Genomic DNA, 16,338 nt, shown 5'->3' with positions numbered 1-16,338 from the left:
AATGTTTCTTAAATCATGGCATACCCGGCCTTAGTTCCATAGCTAATCCTGATTTAAAACAGTGACAGAAATCTTACAAATGGTAATCTAAATCGTTCTTCTAGCTTATCGTAAATAGTTCTTCCCTATAAACTTGTTCATCTGAACACGCCTCCAGCTGCAACACAGATTTTCGGTGTCACCGTTTCACTCTTACAATTTCCGATCACTAACACCAGAGGTTCTTTCCTGAAGTGCGTGAAAATATTTTTATATTAACCAACAAACGCCGCTCTGGCTGTAGAAAGTTTATTAACCACGACCTTTTTCACAACAGTTTAGTCTCATCCTCACATTATCTATACAGGGATTAAAAAGGAAGTATTTTACAATTATTCTTTTCACATTGGCTTAGTGAATACTGTTACACGGAATAGGATAAACCTGCAAATAAGGTACTTGCATAATTATGTCTGCAACACTACTTATCGCTTTTGTTGAAGACTCTCCCCGTCTTTCACGTCATTGTTTAACGCTTTGTAGTCTCTCATCATCCTCTACGTTACTGGTAGAATTAAAACCAGTCAGAACTGTTTTGTTAAGTACATAAAACGGGGTATCCTTAAACAAACTAGGACGAGTATTTTTTGCAGAGAGAGTAAAATATAAGCCCTCCAAATCGTGCGACATTGTATGTAAGTATCAATAAAGACATACCGTAACATCAGCTGGAGGCGATGCGGGTTCGGCCGTAGGGAAAACTGAACGAGCTAGAACCTTATGCAAGCAGCCACGAGGAAAACTGCATTGGCCGTGATATCGGAAAACCCAGCGAGATGGTGCTAGAGAATGTTCTGCTACTGCACCGAGCGGCGAAGCGTGAAAGAGGGAAGGTGCTATGCGATAAATAAGCTACGGTTTAAATCGGCAGTTGATGCAAAACATGGACGATACTTCGATAGAACACGTGTGGCTAATCCCTTATGCTACAAACACTAATACGTTTAATGGATGTTATTCCAAGCAGTGTGAGAACCTGTGGAGAATTTATGAACGGTAGAAGTTTTACCCGCAGGACAACACGTTGTCGAAAATTAGAACAATAGGCTATCTGGATATACAGTCAAAATTCCCTAAAATATTCCTATGTCTCAGTTCTGTCTGGATCTTCCTTTTGGCTGAACCTGCATCGCCTTCAGCTGATATTATGGTATGTATTTATTGATGTTTATGTACAGTTACGCACGCATTGAAGGGCTTGTTTTAATCCCTCCGCGCAAAATACTCGTTTTATTTTGGTTTAGGGATACCACGTTATATGTACTTGACAAAATGCATCTATCGGTTGTTAATTTTATCAGTGACGTGGAGGACGGGAGCGACTTCAAGAAAGCTTTAGATAATGTTGTAGACACAATTATGCAAGTTCCTTATTTGTGGGTGTATTGCGCTCCATGTAACAGTATTCGCTAAGCCTGTGTACAAACAAATATTAAAAGAGTTCCTTTCTAATAACTATTTAGATCACCTGAGGATACGTCTAAACTGTTGTGAAACAGTTCAGGGTTTTAATAAGTTTTCTACTGCCTTCATACGAAAATGTTGACGTCTGGCTGCAGTTGCCCGCAGTTGAAGATAATATGTTTGAAAATAGTACCCTGTAGATTTGTGCCAAAATTATGAAATAATTGAGGTATTTCACACAAAAATCATCATTACCACAGTCATTTTCTGCCCTCTGACTTATAATAGCGCGTTTTAAAGTTTACACTTCAGCTACATACAACTAAGTTGCTACAGTATGTTTTTAACCTACCTACCTCCCATTAGGTCAACCTTCCGGCATTTTTCCACCCTCTGGGATTTCTAAAAGTTGATTTCTTGGTTTATTTTAATCGATTCACATGTCAACATATCCCGCCCATGTTCATTTCCATTCAGATGTAGTTATATTTAATTGTCCCACTTCAGGTTTTTCTCCGATCCACTTAAGTTCCTCTTCATCTGTATTGTTTCCAAAAAGCATTTCATAAACTAAAAAAGAGAAAGAAAAACACAGAACCGCCACGAACTACTTATGAACTAAATCTTTATTAAGTACCAAGTACCAGTTTCGATCATCAAATAAAAAATATAAATGTCGTATGACATTGTCGGCTGAGATATCCCACATGGTGGATTGAACCTACTGTCAAACGGGTGTTTTTCCTCCGAGCCCATCGCCTCTTTCCCAGCGGAGATACCATGCCCGTGTCGTATGTGTTGTAATGGTTGTATGGTGTTGTGTTATGTTTGTGTTGTTCGATGACAATGAGAGAAGAGAGATGCTCAAAACTCGGTGACAGTACACAGCTTACTCTTCTCGAATAGCCACAAGAGAACTGTTCATCTTAACAACACCATCCGACGGACTGGTCAGCATCAACAATGTAACGAAACTGCAATTCGCGACACATGCAGGGAAGTTTGAAATGTAAACCTGGGCACTGATATGAGAAGTCGTGATCAGGAACTTTACGACATACCTCTCATCACCTTGCCGGCCAAACACTGCCGTGAAAATTACATCCACCATCAGAATTCGGATATGAACCGGTTTTCCTCAGAGTCCAGCGCCACCTCCAAGACATGGATTAGCGACCTCGACTGCAGAGGCGTGTTTAGATGTTTTTATTATGAACATGTATCGTAAAACTGTTTACAGCAGCCTGCATGGCATTGTTCTTATTGTTTCATAAAATAAAATTAAAGCCATACAGGGTCAAGTCAATAATAAGATCAATAAGCAGTCATTAGGAAATATATTGCTTTAATTAATCTTCGTACACAGTCGCAGACAGGAGTACAGTTTGGATGCTGACCGTTTATGTAGAGTGGCAGCATTGCAGCAGATCTCACACCCTTGAATATTAAGCTCGTGAAGATAAGTAATTAATTCCATAACAACTGTCAATTAAGTTAATATTACACCGTAACTAAGTTAATCAGAGTCTGTTTTATATTATCTATTGAAGGATTCAATCGTTTCGAAGCATTTCTCGAAAACAACATAAACATAACCGAAGGGCCGGTTTCCGCGTACTTTAGTCATAGGTTCACATACAAATTTAAGACATTTCTTTAAATATTAAGTGAAGAATTTAGTTTTTTTTCCTTACACATATATTTAGTGGTGCCGTGTCTACTCGAAGAATCCAAGGTTTTAAGTTCTATCTTTTATTCCCTTCCAAAACGCGTAAAGTACGTATCGCGCGTACATAATCTTAGACCTAATTTTTCGGGTATACAGATTTTGATTTTCAGCTGTAGTTAAACTGCGTTACGTTATTATATTAATAGTAAACATGTATATTAGTGTTCCATATAACTTTAGTGACTCTTGTGATATGTAGTTAATAGAATCTTACTGTTATAGCCTAGACAAACTTTGTAAAAGTATTATAAACACCCACGAGTGAGAAGTGTTTTAGCTGCCGTAGGAAAGTCAGTTCTGGGGTTCTGTGCAGCTCTCGTGGCAGATGGTTATATTGGGATGAATGTAGTGGCTTGGGAATCGGGGAAGTAAATGGGTCTCTTCCATGATATTGCAGATTATGTTCAAGGGATAGGAAAATAGCGGAACAGGAAGTGAACATTAGAGCCGTTCAGGCTGAAAAGGGTAGTGCTAGGGAGGAACTGATGAGGTTAAGGGGGGAGAAGGGTGAAGAGAGTTGGGAAGTGGTAGCAAGAAACAAGGTCCACAGAAATAGAACAGTATCATCATTGGCACTAACAACAGACTTGACTTGCTACCTCAGTCAGCTAAGGAAGAGGCTCAGGTAGATGTAAGTGTTATCAGCACTCAACAGTCTTTCACTAGGCAACCAAATGTTGCAAAAAAATTAGAAAGTAGGAGGAAAGTTCTGTTGTTAGGTAGTAGCCATGGAAGAGGTGTGGGCCAGATTTTGCAAGAAAAATTATGTGACAGGTACCAGGTCACAAACATAGTACGTGTTTTAGCCAAGTGATAGAAGATGTAGGATCATTGAGCAAGGGTATCAACAAAGCAGGACTAGAGATGTTAAAATATCACAACATTCTCTTAACACTACAGTGAAACACAATGTTAATATGTCACAAGATTCACATAAAAGCACAGTGAAAAATAATGTTAGTATATTGCATCAGAATATCAGGGGATCAAAAAATAAAGTAGCTGAGCTTCTCGCTTGTTTAGAAGATTTAGAAACTGAGGGTGGAATGGATGTACTATGCCTGTCTGAACGTCATACAGTCACAGGTATGGAAATGGGAAATATAGGTGAATACAAGTTTTCAGCACATGTAAGTAGAGACACTACGGACAGAGGAGGAGTTGCTATATATGTTATAATCTGTCATAAACATTTGGAAACCAAAAAATTTTGCATAGAGCAACATACAGAAGCATGTGCGTGTGAGCTTAAACTAAACAATGGCACTTTTATAATTACAGCCATGTATAGGTCCCCATTGAGAAATTTTCAACAATTTTTTAAAAACTTGGGTTCTTTGTTGTTTTGTCTGTCAGACAGTGGAAAGCAAATTATTGTTTGTGGGGATTTCAATATCAGTTTTCTGAAAGAGCCTGATAGAAAGCTTCACCTTGAAGTATTACTTGTTTCTTTCAATTTGACATCAATTATTGATTTTCCTACTCGGGTGGTACAGGAGAGCAGCACACTGATAGTAATGTTTTCGTTGACCAAGATAAATTTAATCAAATAAGAACTTTTTTTTGTTAACAATGGTCTTTCTGATCATGTTGTATAGCTAGTTACAGTATACGAAATAGCTCAATACAATAATACAAAACAGTCCTCCAAAATTGTGCATTCAATTAATAATTCAATATTTTAAGGAAAGCTTGCAACAGTTAGACCGTGATAAGGTGTACAGGGAACATGATGCTAATTTAAAATTTAACCTATTTCATGATACCTTTGTGAATATAGTTGAAAACAGTTTCCCTAAGAAAACAGTGAAATATTATTGTAAGAAACCAAGTAAAAAGCCATGGCTTACTAAAGGGATAAAAATGTCTTGTAAACAGAAAAGGGTAATATATCTTATAGTTACAAGGATTAATGATCCCAAAACGGTGAAACATTATAAAAACCACTGTGCTGTGTTAAGAAAAGTTATTAAAAAGTCCAGAAGTATGTGGATTACGTCTGAGATTAGCACATCTCATTATAAAATTTGAACAATGTGCAATATTGTTAAAAAGGAAACAGGGCAACTGAGAGCACAGAAAGACTGTACTTCTATCAAACTCAATGAAAACTTTGTTAACAAGAAATCAGAAGTAGAAAAAAATTTTAATAATCATTTTTAAGTGTTGCAGAGAAAATAGGTTCCAGCTATTCATTAGAAAATGCAAGACAGTATTCGGAAGAAGCAGTAACTACACAATTTGACAAAACTGAAATTTAACCCACCTCCTCTACTGAAATTAGGAAAATAATAAAGTCACACAAAAGTAAAAGTCCACATGGAATTGATGGCATTTCTAACAGAGTACCAAAAACCTGGTCCCAACAAATACGTGGGGTTCTCAGCCACATAAGTAGTAGCTCACTGAAACAGGGCATTTTTCCAGATATACAGAAAAATGATATTGTTAAACCATTGCATAAGAAAGGAGATAGGTCTGGTGCTAACAACTACCACCTAAACTAACTTCTGACAGCTTTATCCAAAATTCTTGAAAAAGTAATGTATTCAAGAGCAGTATCACATGTCTGTAAAAATAAAGTATTAACAAACTGAGAATTTAGTTTTCAGAAAGGCTTTTTAACAGAAAATGCTGTATATGCTTTCATTGATCAATTATTAAATGCATTGAATAACCGAACATCACCCATAGGATATTTTGAGATCTCTCAAAGGCTTTTGACTGTGTGAATCATGAAATATTTCTAGATAAGCTGAAGTATTGTGATATTAGTGGGGACAGTGCACAAATGGTTTAATTCTTGCTTTACTGGAAGAATGCAGAAGATTGAAATTAATAGCGCATATAGTCTGCAAAAATCAGCAGAGTCCTCTACGTGAGGAGGTATCAAGAATAGTGTCCCACAGGGTTCAGTCTAAGGCCCTTATTGTTCTTATTATATATTAACGTCTTGCCACTCTAAATTAATGAAGAGGCAAAGCTAGCTTTTTTTGCTGATGATACGAGTATATTAACCACACCCAACAAGCAAGATTCAGCTGAATACTGTAGATGATTTCTTTCAAAAAAATATTAAGTGATCAAAATATCCACAGGTGTACTGCCGGTCTACAGTGTCCAACGGGCACAATATTTCGGCGATCATACATGTCGCCATCATCAGGTGAACTGATGGACTGAGCTCCTGTGAACGTGCCGGCACGGAGATTCGTACGCTATGGCTGCTCAGGAGGAACTGGGTTCGGTCGCTGCGGCGGCCGATTTAAATACCCTCCGCCGGCGGCGCGCTCACTCCGCCGTCCGCGCCCCGCGCCACGGTCGCACGGTGGAACAGATTGCGACGGCGTCTGAAGTGACGTCGGTGTGATGGCTCTGTCCGCCGTGGTCGTCACAACTATACGTTTGCTCGATTTACTCTTGATTAACCCACTGTAGACCGGCAGTACACCCGTGGATATTTTGATTGTCAAATACGCCGGGAGAAACTCAAGAATCACAAATATTAAGTGGTTCTCAGCAAATGGACTCTCTCTCTAAATTTTGAGAAAAACAGTTGATACAATTCTGTACAGTAAATGGCATAAAACCATAGATAAATATAGACTATGAACTCCGCTGCTAAGGCAGAATACTCAACGTTTCTGGGTGTGTGCACTGACGAGAAATTGAATTGGAAGAAACACATCAATGATCAGTTTAAATGGATAGGTTCCGCTTCTTATGCTATTGAGGTTACTGCAAATTTTGGTGATAAAAATATCAGTAAATTAACCTACTATGCTTATTTTCATTCGCTGCTTTCATATTTCATCATATTTTGGGGCAATTCGTCATTAAGGGGGAAAGTGTTCATTGCACAATAGCGTGTAATCAGAATATTAGCTGGAACCCACCCAAGAGCACCTTGCAGATATTTATTTAAGGAACTCGGGATTTGCACAGTACTTTCGCAATTCGTATATTCCCTTATGAAACTTGTCATTAATAACCCATCCGAATTCAAAAACAACAGTGATGTGCATAGCTACAACACTAGGAGAAAGGATTCTCTTTACTACTCTGGAGAGGGATGAATTATGCTGCCACAAAAATCTTTTGTCATTTGCAAAATAGTATAAAAAGCATGATAGATTGCCAACTAACATTTAAAACCAAATTAAAATAATTTCTAAATGACAACTCCTTCTACTCAATAGATGAATTCTTAGATATTAGGTAGTAACTGTAAAAAATTAAAAAACAAAATTTAAATAAAAAAATATAAAAAATTAATTACTTTGTCTAAAGAAAACACATTAAAGTGACACGATCCACACTGTTACAAAATGTCGTATACATGATCTATAGAACAAAGATTAATGTATGTTTATATGTATGTATGTGGACCGCGCTCTGAGATAATTTCAGCTGTAGATTGCTCGACATCTTCAAGGTAAAACCCCAACCCTATAAACCCCAACCCTATATTTCATTTAAGTGTTGGTTCTGAATACCGGCTCTTTAATCTGTTGTCGTGTTCGTTTCAAATTCGTTGATTTTCACAATACGGACGTGTAGCTTTACTTACAAGGTACACAAGTCACAGTAAACTTCTTAACTATGCGCCTAAGAGAAAAGTGTCCTATCAAATTATTGCTTTCCGCCTGCACATAACTAGTTCAGCAAATAAAAAAAAACTTATCAGAAAGTGTCTTCAAAACAGAAACTGCGAGCGTTAATACTGTATTTACTATACCTTAAGTTCACATAAACTACCCTATGAAGTCTGACGTTCATCCTCAACACATCTGCATATACCCGATTTCGTCACTCGATTTAACCATCGCTTTCAGGCTGAGAACGATCGCCCTATAAAACCTTCTAATACAAAAAAAGGAAAACAAAAAGACGCACTGCAATGGAATTATGCGAGTGGGATGCGAATCGATAGATGTGATGTACAAGTATAGACAAACCAATGAGTACAATTTCAGAAAAAAATATGTGACTTAATCCAGGGAAAGAGATTCGCAAGTTGAGCACGTCAATAACACGTTGATCCACCTCTATCCCTCATGCAGACAGTTATCTGGCTTCACACTGATCGATAGAGTTGTTGGATGTCCTGAGGGATACCGTGCTAACGAAGTGGTGGGTTAGATCAACAGAATCCTGAGTTTGTTGGAGGGCCCTGCCGATAATACTCCAAATGTTCTCAATTTGGGAGAGATTCGTCGATCTTGCTTGGTCAGGTTAGGTTTGTAAAGCACGCAGACAAGCTGTAGAAACTCTGAGCGTGTGCGGGAGGATATTATTTTGCTGAAACGTAAGCCGTAACAAAAAGGGGCGTAGGATATTGTCGACGTACCGCTGTTGTGTGAGGGTACCGTGGATGACAACCGAAGAGGTCCTACTACGAAATGAAATGGATCCCCAAGAGTACATCTCAAGGTTGTCGGGCCGTATAGTGGGAAACAGTATCTCACCTATGACTGGGTGTCTGGAGACACGTCTTCGGCCTATAATCTCATTGACTGGAGCAGAATTTGTCATCTGTCATGAGTCCCACTTCGAAGTGAGCTACGATGACCAGCGAAGACGTGTCTGGAAGTGGCCCGGTCGGCGGTGGGATATCAACCTCACTGTCGCCCCCTATATGGCCTATCAAGCGGGAGTTATGGTCGGGGTGTCATTTCATTTCATATCAGGACCCCCTTGGTTGCCATCCACGGCACCCTTGCAGCACAGAGATACGTAGACGATATTCTAAGCCTCGTTTTGTTGTCGCTTATAACAAGACATCCTGGGTTTATATTTCAGCAAGATAATGTCCGCTCGCCCACGGAGAGAGTTTCTAATGCTTGCCAAATCCTATCTTGGCCAAATCGCCAGATCTCCCCCGATTTGAGAACGTTTGGAGCATCAGGATTTCGACGATCTAACGCGCAAACTGGACAGTATCTGGCACGATATCCATCACAAGAGCATCCAACAACTAGCAATCCATACGAAGCACAATAACTGTTCGTGTAAGTGTCAGAGGTGATCCAACATGCTATTGACTTGCCCGGTTTGTGAAACTCGTTTTCTTGAATAAATCAACCCAGTTTCCGTGAAACTGTAATCATTCCTTTGTCTCTATATGTATACCACATTTACTACTTTCCGTCCCATTTGGATAATTCGTTCGTGGTGCGTCTTTTTTTTCCTCAATGTGTATTATATGCTGGCTGTTTTAATACATAGCTCATATCAATCCACAGTTGTTAATGTTCACGTCTGCCTTTCGCCGTCCAATGCGTAATTGTTTTCCCTTTATCCGCCTTCGACGTACACTACTACCAGTCTCCAACTAACATTAACGCGCGAAATCGCTCCTAAACCGTATATAAGGATGTCCCTACGCCGACCACTTATGGGCTCCTGTCCAGCAGAGATGAATAAGGGAAAGATACGATATGTAGTAACTATGTCAATATCTCTACACTTACACAATTCTCTTGAAATTTCTTCTCAGCTGTAACAGCTGTATATCGACAAAATTTTTTTGTTTCCATTTAGGCGAAAGTTAGAAAGTCTCAGCAAGAAAGCAACAAAAGGTAACACCATTCAGTAAATAAGGAGAGTAAGAACCTTACGCTTTCAAAATTTAACTGATGAAACATTAGTGCCTGAAACTCAGGTCTCACCTGGTGCTGGATTTAAATAAAAAAAGGAATTAAAAATAAAAAAGCATCTATAAAGCAATTGACAAAAAGGAAAGTCAAGTTGATAAATATAACATTAAAATCTGCCATAATGGTTTTTCCCCCGGCGAATGTTGACTGAATAGGGAAAGCGATGATAGCTCACTGTCACTATGGCCTTGACCTCTACCTACTGCTGTTATTGTTGTGACGATAACAGTACGGGAACACCACGACAGCGCTTGCAGCATGCGCTCTTAGATACGAGGGTTATTCCAAAAGTAAGGTCCGATTGATTGCCAAATTGAAACCACAGTGAACATCAGAAATGTTTTACTTGTAACAATTAGCTACACCTTTCAGCTACTTCTCTACGTAGGCCCCGTTCTGACTTAGACTTTTGTCATAGCGTTGTACCAACTTTTCAATAGCCTCATCATAGAAGGCAGCCGCCAGTGCTTTCCGCCAATTCTCCACGCTGGCCTACACCTCGTTGTCTGTGTCAAAATGTTGTCTTCAAAGACAGCGGTTCATGTGACCAGAGATGAAACTCAGGGGGAGACAATTGCGGACTGTATTGTGGGTAATCTATCATTTCCATTTGAAAACGATGCAGGAGCATCTTCATTGCCCCTGCAGAATGCGGCTGAGAATTGTCGTGAAGACGAAACAGCACGACAGTTATGTAATGTTGGCTGCATAGCTTCAGGCGAAATTTCTCACCAGGCCCTCGTACTTGGCGGCAGACACTATTTTCTAGACATCTTTACGCACTCACTGCGAGCTCAGAAATGAGAAGAGCGACGTGATGCTAACTGGGGTTATACTAGAGACACTACCCAACACATCTGTGCAAAGCTTTATCGGATTTTCATAGTCGTTTCCATTTCGCGACCGATCGGACCTTACTTTTGGAATAACCCTCGTATAATTTTATTCTTGTTGTATCATAGATAGTTCCTTGCCATTCTTTTACACTCTATAAAGATTCTGTTCTCCTTTTTTGTGTTCAGACCGTCTAATTATGACCGCTACCTGATCGAAACCGGTAATTGCCTTCTGCAACTTTTTAAAAAAGGGATATATCACCAAACTGAAGCATACGATTTTTATAAATTTACTAAATAAAGTATTACGTCAAATACTGCTTAAAGACTACTGGAATGCGGGGCTTGCTTATGCGCATAGCTTTTCGGGATTTTTAAAAACTTTTTGGTTAAGTTTACTGTGTTTAAACTGCTTAATCTTATAACATGGTAATTGAAGTATAAACTGGTATGCAGGATGGACAGATAGAATCTGGAAAGCCTGCAATGGTGCTGCACGGTAGGTTGTTTGAGAAATAATTCTTAAGGAAAAAGTTTGATATTTCGGTGTTAATTAGCACTGAAGTTAGCCAATCAGGCATTACGAACCCAAATTCAAACGGCCCGACAGAGACAGTGTCGCCAAATGTGTTTCTCGTTTGCCTTCCTAAAAACCAAACAAGACAGCGATTTTCATTTTTTTATTTTCATTTATTTATTTTGTGGTAAGGCCTGGGACCCCCGTTGGGCAGACCGTTCACCGGGTGCCGGTCTTTAATTTGACGCTACTTCGGCGACCTGCAGTCGATGGGAAAGAAAGGATGATGACGAGGATAGCACAGCGGAGAAAATTCCCCGATCCAGGTGGGAATCGAGTCTGGGCCAAGAGAATTGACAATCCGTCACGCTGACCGCGGCAACCTGGGGTAGACAAGACAGCTATAAAAATATTGGACGTGGGACGGTAGTAAGATCGGACCCGAGCTAAAGGCTTAACAATCTCGTGCGCTATCATCTACGCTATGAGTACAGCTGACACAAATTGTTCCTGGTGACGCGCTTGCACTTGGTCATGCAACGGCCTGATTGGCTAGCTTCAATGGTAATTAACTCGGAAACGTCGCAATATATCGATTTTCTTTTCGTAACACTTATTTCTGAGCACAACTTACCCTGCGACACCGTTACAAGTTTTCCAGACTGTTTCCGACCATCCTCCACATATACGTACGTGGGCAAATCAGGAAGTCTTTGCTCCTATTTTTTATTAGCCAAAGTAAGGTACATATTTGTGGCCACGATATATCACACTCAGGGCCGCACCGAAGAACGTTCAATTTTGATGCGAGATAATACAGTATTCCACGTCGTGCTAAGAGGAAACCCATTGTCTCTGTTGATTAAACTATCCGCCAACCTAATTTCAATCGCCTCTTTATAGACACTGTTTCAAAAACCGGAAATGTTGTCAACTACCACAGTTTCATCAGATTTCATACTGTGTCCCTCATTTAAGCAGTGTTCTGCTACTGCCGACTTTTTCCGGCTGTTGTAGCCTCGTATGACGGCAACGTTCCACACACCTATCGTGAACTGTGCTAATCGAGCGGCCAATGTAAGCCTTTCCACAGCGACAAAAAATTTTGTATATACCAGGTTTCCTAAACCCTTTCACAGAGCTGAGTAGTGCCCTAATCTTAGAAGGTGGACGGAACACATTCTTAATGTTCAAATTCGTCCAGTCTTAAAAAATATGCATCCAGCATAAGGAAGAAAGGCCACCGATCTATGTTTCTCTTCATATGCACCTCCAGAGAACGACGAATCTGCTTCTCGGAGTATCCATTTTCCTTAAAAACAGCCATTAAATGAGCAAGTTCTAGGGGTTAAGCTGTCCGCGTCGGAAATGGCATATGCTCTGCGTACCAAAGTCCTAAGGACGCCAGTGCGCTGGTGTGGTGGATGACAACTCTTCGAATGCAGATACCGATCTGTGTGCGTCGGCTTTCGGTGAATACTGTGTCCAAAAGTACCATCTGGTTTTTCATAACGTCTAAAAAGAGGTGATTGAAATTAGGTTGGCGGATAATTTAATGAACAGAGACAATGTGTCGGGACAGGTTCCATCAGACTGGACAAAAGCAGTAATCACACCAATCTTTAAATATGGAAACAGAAAAGATTGTAACAACTACAGAGGTATCTCTTTAATCAGCGTTGTGGGTAAAATCTTCTCAGGTATTGTTGAAAGGAAAGTGCGAGTATTAGTTGAGGAGCAATTGGATGAAAATCAGTGTGGGCTTAGGCCTCTTAGAGGTTGTCAGGACCAGATCTTTAGCTTACGACAAATAATGGAGAAGTGTTATGAGTGGAACAGGGAATTGTATCTATGCTTTATAGATCTAGAAAAGGCATATGACCGGGTTCCTAGGAGGAAGTTATTGTGTGTTCTACGAGATTATGGAATAGGAGGCAAACTTTTGCAAGCAATTAAAGGTCTTTACATGGATAGTCAGGCAGCAGTTAGAGTTAACGGTAAACTGAGTTCATGGTTCAGAGTAGTTTCAGGGGTAAGACAAGGCTGCAACCTGTCTCCACTGTTGTTCATATTATTTATGGATCATATGTTGAAAACAATAGACTGGCTGGGTGAGATTAAGATATGTGAACACAAAATAAGCAGTCTTGCATATGCGGATGACTTAGTTGTGATGGCAGATTCGATTGAAAGTTTGCAGAGTAATATTTCAGAGCTAGATCAGAAATGTAAGGACTATGGTATGAAGATTAGCATCTCCAAAACGAAAGTAATGTCAGTGGGAAAGAAATATAAACGGATTGAGTGCCAAATAGGAGGAACAAAGTTAGAACAGGTGGACGGTTTCAAGTACTTAGGATGCATATTCTCACAGGATGGCAACATAGTGAAAGAACTGGAAGCGAGGTGTAGCAAGGCTAATGCAGTGAGCGCTCATCTACGATCTACTTTCTTCTGCAAGAAGGAAGTCAGTACCAAGACTAAGTTATCTGTGCACCGTTCAATCTTTCGACCAACTTTGTTGTATGGGAGCGAAAGCTGGGTGGATTCAGGTTACCTTATCAATAAGGTTGAGGTTACGGATATGAAAGTAGCTAGGATGATTGCAGGTACTAGTAGATGGGAACAATGGCAGGAGGATGTCCTTAATGAGGAAATCAAAGAAAAACTGGGAATGAACTCTATAGATGTAGGAGTCAGGGCGAACAGGCTTAGATGGTGGGGTCATGTTACACGCATGGGAGAAGCAAGGTTACCCAAGAGACTCATGGGTTCAGCAGTAGAGGGTAGGAGGAGTCGGGGCAGACCAAGGAGAAGGTACCTGGATTCGGTTAAGAATGATTTTGAAGTAATAAGTTTAACATCAGAAGAGGCACTAATGTTAGCACTGAATAGGGGATCATGGAGGAATTTTATAAGGGGGGCTATGCTCCAGACTGAACGTTGAAAGGCATAATCAGTCTTAAATGATGATGATGATGATGATGAGACAATGTGTTTCCTCTTAGCAGGACGTGGAATCTTGTATTATCTATTTGAACGTTCTTCGGTGCAGCCCTGCTTGCGATATATCGTTGCCACCAGTGTTCTACTAAGGGCGGCGCCACCCCCCCCCCCCCCCCCTGTCTTGGAAGACAGCAACCGTGACGGGTGGCGCATGAGCAGTGTACTGAACAGTGGCCTATATAGGACGTCGATTGCAGCCTGGCGTCACTCGCTGAGTGGCCGTCAAGGGTTGAGCTTGCTCCTCTGACTCGCGCACTGTCAGTCATAGGCCCCCACTTGTACGGGTGACACACAAGGGGTATCTACGGCTTTGCTTTTATTAAAGCATCGGCGGGAACCCAGTCAAGGTCTGCGGTAAGGACTTACGGCGGGCAGGATATTTTTTTGGCGACGCCCGACAGCATAGTTGTCGTGTTTTCCTCTCCCAGTTGCGGGATGTCGAGTTCCAGTGGTGCTTTGGGGTCAAAGCGGTTAACCGCTATTGACAAAAAGCGCGTCTTGTTGTTGCCGCGGGCCGCGTCGACGGCCGTCTCGAGCGCCCCAGCTGCCGCAGAGCCAGGCTCTGCCCCCCCCCCCCCCCCCCCCGAACAGATTTCAGGCAGTTGCTGATGAGCCAGAGACAACAGAAACCACAACACAAACACAGAACCAAGTCGCCCACCACCTCCCCCCGATTGTCGCAGAGTTTGCCCAAAGCTATGAAGAGCTCTTCGAGCTGTTGATGGCAGAAATCGGGGGAGGCAGTTTCCAGGCAAAACCTGCTGGTGGAGACAAGATCAAAATCACACTACACACACTTGAAAACTACACCACAGTCAAAACACTTTTTAAAAACAAAAACATACCACACTACACGTTCCCCACAACAAAAACAAGGAATAGAAACATTGTGATAAGAGACCTCCCAAGACGAGTGTCCCCCCAGGCAATCAAAACAGACTTGACTGCCCAGGGGTACGTCGTCAAGGCGGTCCAGCAGATGGGCAACATCAACAGCAAGTGGCCACTATGCCAGGTCACACTTCCAGACATCCCCCAGAACAAAAGGGAGATATAGATGGTTCTGGCTGTGCCTGTCACCACTGAACCGCTGCACTGTAAGAACAAGACGGTGCAGTGCTTCAGGTGTCAGGGCCTGAATCACATCGCCGCGTACTGCACCATGCCAGTAAGGTGCAGGAAGTGCGCAGAGGCCCACGACACAACAACATGTGCTCTTCTACACATGGACCCACAAATAAGGTGCACGCTGTGTGGCAAAAACCACACAGCGGGTTACCAAGGTTGTGAGGTCCACAAACGACACACACAACAGGCAAAGGGCGCAAAGGCCGCCCCCCCCACACACAAACAAAACACCATAAACCCACCCAGATCCACAAGAAAACAAAACATGACAACACACATGGACAAGGCCTGGGTAAAACCAAGGCCGGACACACCGAGGGCGACTTATGCGGAAGTGGTTTCTCCTCCGGGGAACCATGAAAGCGTAGCCCAATCATCACAACACCAGACACTACCACGAGAACAACACCGGGAAATACACAGCAACAACGACCAGGTCCACCATGACGGAGGAAGCCCCAGGGAACCCCTCACACACTCCCCCCCATGGATCAGTTGTTAGGCGTAATGATGCAGACCATGAACCTCGTCATGGAAATGATGAAGGAATTCAGGGAAGCCCAGAAGCAGAACACACAGATCCTCATCGCCCTTCAGGCAACAGTCCAGCAGTCGCTCCCCTCTGCGACTTCCTCAGTAGTATCAAAACCCCATCATGAATAGACGACCGAATATTCAAGGCCTGACAATGTGCGTCTTTAACGCAGACGGCATTGTTAATCAAGAGGTCGAGTTCCGATAACTCATGAAGGAGTTCTCCATCGTCATATGCATGATGGGGGAAACCCACCTAAAACCGGGAATAAAAGCGACAGTTCCCAACTACGTTAGCTACCGTAAAGACAGGCCAACCCGAGGCGGAGGAGTGGCCATATATGTAAAAAGAGGGATCCCCCACCACCAGGTATTCTTACCAGCTACCAACAAAATCGAAGCAGTGGCGGTGGAAGTAACCACTGCCACCGGACCCCTAACAATTGTTGCAGTCTACCGACCCCCACATGACCAGATAGATGAAGG

The sequence above is a fragment of the Schistocerca piceifrons genome, chromosome 7, assembly GCF_021461385.2.
Source record: "Schistocerca piceifrons isolate TAMUIC-IGC-003096 chromosome 7, iqSchPice1.1, whole genome shotgun sequence".
NCBI classification, from domain to species: Eukaryota; Metazoa; Arthropoda; class Insecta; order Orthoptera; family Acrididae; genus Schistocerca; species Schistocerca piceifrons.
The sequence above is the reverse complement of the archived record's forward strand: the minus strand, read 5'-3'. Positions refer to the sequence as shown.